Source organism: Pistacia vera, unplaced genomic scaffold, assembly GCF_008641045.1.
Source record: "Pistacia vera cultivar Batoury unplaced genomic scaffold, PisVer_v2 Contig361, whole genome shotgun sequence".
Lineage (NCBI taxonomy): Eukaryota > Viridiplantae > Streptophyta > Magnoliopsida > Sapindales > Anacardiaceae > Pistacia > Pistacia vera.
Window position 1 is genome coordinate 645,010 of NW_022196181.1, and position 10,539 is coordinate 655,548.

The window sequence follows — 10,539 nt, forward strand, 5'->3', positions numbered from 1 at the left end:
ATATATTCCCTACCCGTTGACACTCATCACAACTCATAACAAAATGAAAAGCATCTTTAAAAAGAGTGGGCCAGAAAAATCCTGATTGAAGAACTTTAGCGGCGGTCTTTGTCGAGCCAAAATGACCACCAACTTCCATTGAATGACAATGACGAAGTATATTCGTCATCTCTTCCTCTAGCACACATCGTCTTATCATCTGATCAGCGTAATGCTTGTACAAAAATGGATCCTCCCAAAAGTAGTACTTTAAGTCTGCAAAAACTTTCTTTCTTCTTTGGGAGTTCATTCTAGGGGGCGTAACCTTCTGCGCCAAATAATTGGCAATATCTGCAAACCACGACCCTTCTTGAATTGCAAACAATTGGTCATCTGGGAAGCATTCATTGATTGGCTTCTCTTCCTCTTGAACTTCTTCATTGGACTCCAATCGGGATAAATGGTCAGCCACTTGATTTTTCGTTCCTTTCTTGTCCTTGATCTCCAAGTCAATGTCCTGTAGGAGCAATACCCATCACAATAATCTTGGCTTGGAGTCCCATTTTGCTAGGAGGTACTTCAACGCAGCATGGTCTGTGTACACAATAAACTTGGTACCTAGCAAATAAGAACAAAATTTATCAATAGAAAATACTACTGCTAAAAATTCTTTCTCAATAGTGGCATAATTCAGCTGTGGTCCCGTTAAAGTCTTATTGGCATAATAGATCACGTGCAAAACCTTACCTTTTCACTGTCCTAAAACAACCCCTAACACATAGTCACTTACATCACACATGAGTTCAAAAGGTAGTTCCCAATCTGGCACAACGATAATAGGAGCAGAAATTAACTTTGCTTTTAAACATTTAAATGCATCTAAACACTCTTGACTAAAATTAAAAGGAACATCCTTAGCTAATAAATCACAAAGAGGTTTGGAGATTTTAGAAAAATCCTGTATGAATCTCCTATAAAAACCCGCATGCCCAAGGAAGCTTCTGACAGCCTTCACTGAATTTGGAGGCGGTAGTTTCTCAATGACCTCAATCTTCACTCAATCCACCTCAATTCCATTCGCTGATATCTGATGACCTAACATAATCCCATCTCGTACCATGAAATGACATTTTTCCCAATTTAGCACCAAGTTAGTGTCAACACATCTCTACAAAACATTAGATAAATTAGTTAAGCAATCATCAAAAGAATCTCCAAAAACAGAAAAATCGTCCATGAAAACTTCAATGGACTTCTCAACCATATCGAAAAAAATTGAGATCATGCAACGTTGAAAAGTTGCAAGAGCATTGCACAAGCCAAAAGGCATTTTTCGATAGGCGAATGTTCCGTATGGGCACATGAAAGTAGTCTTCTCTTGATCTTTTGGCGCTATGGCAATTTGATTGTAGCCTGAATATCCGTCTAGGGAACAATAGAACTCATGGCAAGCTAACCTCTCTAACATTTGATCGATGAATGGTAATGGAAAATGGTCCTTACGAGTCACGAAATTCAGCTTGCGATAGTCGATACATACTCTCCATCCCGTGACTGTTCATGTCGGAATCAGCTCGTTGTTGTCATTACGGACCACTATCATTCCTCCCTTCTTTGGCACTACTTGGACTGGACTCACCCATGCACTATCCGAAATTAGATATATTATTCCTACATCTAAAAGCTTCAACACCTCCTTCTTGACCACTTCTTGCATTGAGGGATTCAATCTTCTTTGTGGTTGGACGGTAGGCTTGTAACTTTCCTCCATTAAGATCTTGTGCATGCAAATCGAAGGACTTATATCCCCAATTGTCCATCCAAGAGCCTTCTTGTATTTTCTCAATATGCGCAGCAACTTTTCTTCCTCTACAACACTCAAAGAAGCATTAATAATGACTGGAAAAAATTTACCCTCTTCTAAAAATGCATACCTTAAATGAGATGGTAATTGCTTGAGCTCAAGTGTAGGTGCCTTTGTGATTGGTAAAGTTGACTGAGACTCCACAACTTCAATTTCTCTGATCAGAGTAGCTTCCGGACGAATCAAACGTGGTAAGGCACTTAAGTATCTTACACACTCCCTTATCTCTTCACTATCAACTTCATCCTCCTGATCTCTAGAATTCATCAAACAATTCTCTAGGGGGATAATTGGGTAGCTTTCTTCAAAATTCCGCTCCACTATGGTATCGATAACATCAATCTTAAAACATGAGTTTACTTCAGATGGACGCTTCATAGATTTAAAGACATCAAATTCTACTTGCTCATCTTCTACCCGTAAGATTAATTTCCCTTGGTGGACATCTATCAACGTTCTCCCCGTGGCTAGAAAAGGTCGTCCTAGAATTAATGGTATCTCCCTATCTTCCTCCATATCTAACACTATGAAATCTACTGGGAAGATTAGTTTGTCTACCTTAATCAGGACGTCTTCGACTACCCCCCTAGGATATGTTATCGATTGATCAGCTAATTGGAGAGACACGGTGGTTGGCTTCACTTCTCCCAATCCAAGCTTCTTGTAGATGGAAAACAACATTAAGTTAATACTAGCCCCTAAATCACATAACACTTTATCAAAATAACAACTACCAATAATACAAAGGATAGTAAAACTCTTTGGATCTCGTAGTTTAGGTGGTAGTTTCTTTTGAATCAACGCGCTGTATTCCTCCGTTAGCATAACCTTCTCGTGTTCCTTGAATTTCCTCTTGTGCGTGAGGATCTCCTTCAGAAATTTTGCATACTTCAGCATCTGTTCTAGCATATCAACAAAAGGGATATTATTATGTAAACTTTGAAACATGTCAATGAACTTACCGAATTGCTAGTCGAGCTTTTGATTCTTCAACCGTTGTGGGTACGGCAAGGTTGCTTGGCTTGAAGGGTTTTCTGCTCATATGTTCAGTCGTTGCGGCCACCAGATTCATCGCCGCGGTGATCGTTTGATAATCTTGACAAATTCGGAACAAAATCACGATCGCCGCGGCGAGCGTGAGAATGCATAAAACTCCGTCAGAAGGAAGGACGATCGCCGCGGCCACCAGATTCATCACTGTGGCGATCGTCCCTCTGTTTATTCTGCAGGGTTTGTTCTTTCCTCTATTTTTCACCCTCTGAAATTTCCAAACTTCGACCACTCCTCAAGGTGATTGCATGCGCTTGTTCCTTGGGATTCTTCTCTGTATCGCTTGGCAAAACTCCTTGAGCTCTTCCCGCTAATATGTTGTGAATTTGCCCAATTTGAGTCTCAAGGTTCCTGATAGAGGCGGATTGATTTTGAGCCAAGACATCACTCTTCTCAAACCTCTTGCTTGTCTCTTCAATGAACTTGGTCAACACATTCTCTAAATTAGATTTTGGCTTTTGAGGTTGAAAAACAGGAGCTTGCTTTTGCTCATTATTGTTGCTCCAGCAAAAGTTCGGGTGTTTCCTCCACGCAGGATTATGTGTTGGAATATGGATTCCCTTGCCCCTTTTGGAAGTTATTGACACAATTAGCTTGTTCGGGTTGAGCAAACGGGTTCCCTTCTTGGCAGTCCTTCGATGAATGATTTCCTGCACAAAGGTCACATGTTAGAGAAGAAGATTCAATGGCATTTATTTTCAACACATTACCTAATTGCTTCTGGATGTTCGTAAGTTGAGCAGCCAATGCAGTGTAACTGTCAACTTCGTGCACTCCCGCTGATCTCCTTGTTGAAGTTCTCTCTAAAGCCCTCATATAATTATTGTTCGACATCAGATTGTATGCTTCCTCTGGCGTTTTATTGTTCAAGGCTCCCCCACTTGCAGCGTCAATCATAGCTTGAATAGTTGGTAGTAACCCTTGGTAGAACGTTTGCACTTGTGACCAGATTGGTATACCATGGTGAGGGCACCTCCGCAAGAGATCCTTTTACCTTTCCCATGCTTCATACAATGATTCTGAATCTTGTTGGTAAAAGTTGGTGATCTCACTCCTTAGTTTTGTAGACTTGGCAGGTGGAAAATATTTAGTAAGGAATGCTTGAGCCAACTCATTCCATGTCGTGATGCTCCCAGATGACAGCGAAATCAACAAAGCCTTAGCCTTATCCTGAAGAGAGAGTGGAAAAAGCCTTAGCCTGATTGCGTCATCAGATACTCCATTATGCCTGAATGTGTCGCATAACTCCAGAAAATTTGCGATATGCATGTTGGGATCATCATTAGGTAACCCAGCGAATTGGATCGACTGCTGAATCATTCCAATAACTGCTGGCTTAATCTCAAAATTATTTACTTGAACGGGTGGTCTCCTGATGCTAGAATAGCACCCATCAATAGTAGGACTAAAGTAGTCCTTCATTGCTTTCTGAACCACTGCTGCTCCACCATTTGCATTTCCCCCTAAAGTATCCTCATTCTCATTCTCTTGATTTCCCATATTGGGATTCACAATTCCTGTGTTAGCCATTGATCTTTCAGAGTTAGCTTGCCTCTTTTCTTTCCTCAACTGTTTCGCGGTTCTCTCGATCTCAAAATCTAATGGATTAAGATTACCACGACCTCTTGACTGTAAACTCTCTAGATTCTAGCTGAAAACTACAAACAAAACAAACAAAAATAAAAATTAATTAGTAAACAGAAATAAAACAAATCAAATTAGCAACTAAATATTTCGTATTGATATTGGCAAAACAAAATAGTTCCCCGGCAATGGCGCCAAAAACTTGACAGACTATTCGCAAGTATACGAAATCGTGCAAGTAATAAAGCTCGAGTAAACGAGTGTCGAATCCCAAGGGAACTATCTACCAAGTGCCAAACTAGTCTATTCTATTGCTTTTTGATAAAGCAGAATTTTAAGAATGACGTTAATGAATAAGTAACAAACTAAAAACTAACTAAATGCAGAATTTGTAAACACTTTGATGTAAAGATCAATATGACTAAACCTAGGACATAGATTTCACACCAATTTAATCCTATACATTGACAATTATTGTTAACCTAACTAAGCATATTCTAAAAGCCAAATTCCCTAAAATTCCACTAACTTTCTCTCGAACAATTAGCAAATTAACCCTTAAGCAACAACCCAAAATATCTCTAAGTCGGATTTAGAAGCTAAGAGATCATTAAGTTCTATGGAATTTACCAGAATCTCACAGACCGCGGTAACCTATCTCTAGCGTTCGCTCAATCTATGGTTTAATACCTTAGTCAAATTAGGTTTCATCTCTCGATCTCAACCCAACCCATGATATCAATCAACTCTCAGGCCCTTAAGAATTGAAAGCATTATGCACAATAATAAAACTTAGAATTAAAAGCTCAATAGGAATTAACAACAATTTAAGTCAATACATATTCATAAATTGGGCTACATCTTAGCCCTAGAAAAGAGAGTTAGTTCATAATGATAATAACAAAATCCATCATTCTATTCAATAACATCAGTTCAGAAAAGAAAATATAAAACACTTCTCTAATCGTTGAACGAGAGCTTCAAGAATCCTGATCTCCAACTCGTAGCCATCCTTCTCTTTCTCTCTCTAAAAGCCCCCCAAAACTTCTGAAAAATCCTCTTTTATAGTCCTAGGGTTCTGATCTTAATTAGGAAAAGAGTAGATGTCTTAGCCCATGCAGATTCGGATTAGGATAATGCTTTAACAATATAAGCCCGTGTCCATCGCTGCGGCGGTGAGAACCGTCGCCGTTGTGATCGTTCTTTCTGTCCAACGCATAGTAAATATTAAGAATTAGGTCAAGTCATAAACACAAACTTTTTAGCTCTCTGAATAAGCTTTCCAACGCCATAAGAATAGTCGAATTCCGATTTCCACAGCTCAAGTTATAATCCAAACAGCGGAGCATGCTCATCTTGAAGAATTTCCAGATTTTACGTTGTATTTTCGACGCGTCACAACTTTGTCGTTCCAACTCCGATTCTTGCACCGTTTGTTCCTGCTCATCATGAATTCCATTGACATCATTCTTTTCCCTTCAACAATCTGTTTGAGCCTAAAAACACTCAAAATGCACCCGTGATCCCATAAATGATATTTATGAAAGAATTAATTCAAATTCCACACTTTAAGCACATTTTTCCATAAATAAACCAATTAAATCACTAACAAAATATAAACATTCAAGCTCTTATCAAGAAGGAAGGACGTTGTAGAGGAGTGAGAGTTACATCCAAATACCTGAAGACTTGAAAATCAATCAACATACTAGTAACAAAGAAACAATTATGAATGCTGTTTTTCTAGATTTATCTGATCAAATAAATAATATTGACTATATGAGAGAGCGAGCAATATTGACACCCAAAAATGAGACAGTACATAGATTGAATGACTATATCATCTAGAGTCTACCAACAGATGGAAAGACGTATTTCAGCTCCGACATCAATTGCAAAGCAGCAAATATCTCAAACGATGATGACATTCTCTATCCGATCGAATTTCTTAATTCTCTGATGTGCTCTGACATGCCTAAACATGAATTGCATATGAAGATTGGCATTCCAATTATGTTGTTGCGTAATTTGAATCAATCTGATGGTCTTTGCAATGGAACCAGACTGATTATAACCCATTTAAGAAAGTGGTCCATAAAAGCGATGATTATTACCGGGTCAAATATTGGGGATATTGTTACAATTCCCAGAATAATAATGTCGAATGCAGATATGAAATGGCCTTTTAGGTTGAAGAGAAGACAGTTACCTGTGACAATTAGCCTCTGTATTACAATAAACAAAAGTTAAGGTCAATCACTCAAAACAGTAGGATTGTATATGAAACATTAGGTCTTCACACATGGTCAATTATACGTCACACTATCAAGAGTAACCTCAAGACAAGGTATCAAGATTCTGCTACCCCTACAAGAAGATGAACCGGTAGAAACATTGACAAATATTGTTTTCAAAGAATTGTTTAATTGAAGGGATTGATATGTTATATATGATAAAAAGCATTGTTTATAACAGAAAGGATTCATATATTTAATATAATATAAGACATTGTTTATAACAGAAAGGATTCATATATTTAATATAATATAAGACATTGTTTATGAGAGATTAATGTGACAAATTAAAGATATTTATATGAATATGAAAAGGTCACATTAAATATTCAAATATATATAGAAACATAAATTCCTTGATACAAAGATATTTATATGTTTTATATTATTATTGTCAGATACAATGAATGCTACATTATATGTATTACGTGTTATAAATGCATATTTTTTACATACACAACTCAACCACGTACAAACTCTTGCACGACAGACATCATCAAGATATTTAACATCAATAGTACAATTAAACACTTTAAATATTTACAAAAGTCACATTACATGGGCTGGAGACTTTTTTTCATATACACAAAAATTAGCATCAACTGAATACATCCACGTCCATAATAATAACACAACTATAAACACTTGTGTGGCAAATATTGGCAAATACTATCAAAATATTTAACAAACGGTTTAAAAATTTACAAAAGTAGCATTAAGTGGACTAGAGAAAGTTACAACAGCAATGCAGTCAATATAATCTCTATTAGGCGACATCTTCTCATTTTTCAACACAATTGTCTCTAAAAAACTAGAATCCTCATTTGGGAATCTGTGCTTATATTCTTTGACATAAGCTTTTCTGGTGGCCAAAAACATTTCTAACACCGAATCACAAGCCTCTTCTTTATCTTTCTCAGCTTGTGCAATTAAAGATTTGATGTTATCATTTCTTCAGACAATTCATTACGTTTCTTTTTAAATACTTCCTTTTGCTGCCACTCATTTGCAAAAGATTGTTTAACATTTCTAAACGATTCTTGACAGTGTTTCAATTCGGTTTTGACCTTTTCAAACGCCTCCTTTGATATTTTCAACTGTACTTCCAATCTGCGAACCTCGAAAATCACAACTTCATTTCTTTTTTCAAATCTGATATCAAATCTTCTGAAACAAGCCAACATTCTCTAATTTCTAAGAAACCTTCATAAGCCTATTTCAAGAACAATGAAACCGCATTAACATTGTCATGCCAAACATAGTAGATATTCGCATGATAAAGTGAAAAAATGTTACCTCTTTCCTTAGGCTGAATGTTTTGCTGTCAAGCTCTTCCTTAGAAAGATTTTTCCATTTTCGTTCAGAATTCGTATTTGAACCCTCTTGCTGATAGGTTTTCTGCCGTTTCACCAATTTACGTAATGGAATTTCTTCTGATGATTATCTTCTTCTTCAATCAATTTAATATGGCAGGACTAGAATCAGGTTTCACAGAATTGGAGGCTAAAACAGGTAAAACAAGAGTCTGTAAAGGCATTAACAATTCTGACTTGGAATCACTGCTTGATCATCCTTTATACAAAACTTCGGAATCAAGTCTTCAAATAAATTCCATCAAGTTTTTGGAAGCCATTACTACAATGAAAGAATAATATTATCAAATAAATAAAAATAGAGAAAACAGACAATCATTCAACTTAATAGAAATTGTATGACTTTGTTATTACTTGAGAGACATTTATTCTTCGTGATACATGATAGAGACACAAATTAAAACAACAATATCTCAGACGTACTAAGAGAATACCAAAACCTTGGCAACTGTTTCCAAAAATAAATAGATAATTACACAATAACAATGATGGTAACTTCTAAAGCATTTGTACCACTAGCATTTCATAACATCAATTCATAAAACAATGATAGTATTACAATATACACTAAATACAACAAGATAATAAACAGAATCATAATGAGAAGAACACCAATTCTAACAGTAGATTTACCGAGAAAATAGTGTGCAGTGCGAATACTAGAACAACAAATAAACAACCTAATCTGAACAAACAAAATCGTAGTAAGAAAGACACCAATTTTAGCAGTAAATTTACCGAGAAAATAATTTGCAACATGACTACCAGAGAATCCAATAAACAACCTGAGCACAACAAATTATCAGCACAACCATCTAACAACAACTTCTTATAACAATAATAACAAATCTCATAACTTCGTAAGAATAACATGCACTTTAATCAAAGTTAAAATCGATGACAAATTAGTTAGACCAATGTAAAATAAAAAGACGGACGTGGAAAACACGACAAATGGACTGGGATAAATGCCTTTAATGCCGAAACTGACAAAGAAAACCCTAAATCCCCAAATTTACTTCAAGTAAAATACTAAATATTAAATCCTCATATTTTCTTTAAATATCAACAGCATTTTAAACGACAGCGTTTTTCATTATTTACGAATTTTACAAAACCAAAACGACAACACACTGTAAAACTTTAATATTACCACTTCAGCCGAACAATGTCACTATAACTTAACATCAAAGTATAAAAGAAGGGAAAATCAAAGACTCTTTCGAAATGTACTAAACCTGACAATAGAGATGAATTTGACACTAACAATTACAAAATAAATAACATGAATTGAAAACATATAAAATACTCAATTGCGTATTACTTTGAAACCACTTCATTTTGAAATAACATTAATGGACAACAAAAGATCAACCTGAAGCAATAGAAAGTGAAATTTTACCATATGTACATAATTATGTAGACAGATAATACTTTTTCCATTGGAAATGATCATCATGCAAGTATTACAATGTTGACAACCTAAAACGAAAGCATTAGGAGGATGACAACCTAAAACACAATGGACTGATTCTATATATGCTTATTCAACAACATATTATGTAGATATTACATACAAGCAAAACAAAATGTTAAAATTATAGTCTCTACAATGTTCTAATCAAAGAGCAAGAGACCTCGCCTCATCCATTTTCCATAGGCCTTCCTCATACTTGTACCACCTCGTAAAGCCTTCACTACTTCAAGTACACTGGCACATGATGCACGAGTGCTCAATATATGTTGAGAACTCATGTAATCGAGCAGCCTTCTCCAAGATAATTTTATCTGGCTTCTTAATAATTTTTTCGGCCATCAGTGGAGGAAGCAATTGACCTTTTATAAGAAGGCAATGTGATATGTTGAGGACATCCAAATTTGGTAGGTCATCCAATATAAGCATTAGGGCATCCTTAACTATCACTGAGCATCTTAAGCTCAAAATCTACAAATTTGGAAGAAATTTGGCTATCGTAGAAGCAAAGAGAACGTCAAAAGAACCCATGACCTTGAGTTCACTGAAGTTCTTGCAATTTAGGGCTATTTCCTCTATAAGATAAGGCGAATCTACTATACTAGGCATTGTTAGGGATTCAAGAGATCTCCATGTATGAATGGCCTTGCAAATTACATCCTTCTTTATTATGTTCCAAGCTAGCATAACAAGATGCCTCAGCTAGGGGCACTTGCAGACAACAATATATGGAGGGTTACTTCCCAATTCACTATACCAAAAAGAAAATTAAAGATGATGATCACTGGTACCAAAGGCAATGCCAAAAACTCAGTCTACAAACAGTGAGAATTAAAAAAAAATTACCTTTCAGCAAGGTTTTAAACAGAAACATAACAAAATTACCTTTCAGCAATATAAGTAAATTGTTCCTCCCCTACA

General features: G+C 36.1%; 1 non-coding gene across 1 annotated transcript; it reads left to right on the top strand.

Moving 5' to 3' along the window:
- The first annotated feature begins 3,848 nt into the window (after positions 1 to 3,848).
- On the top strand, positions 3,849 to 3,955 carry LOC116140068. Its single transcript, XR_004129550.1, has one exon. It is a non-coding gene; the product is annotated as a small nucleolar RNA R71 (small nucleolar RNA).
- The last annotated feature ends 6,584 nt before the right edge of the window (positions 3,956 to 10,539 follow it).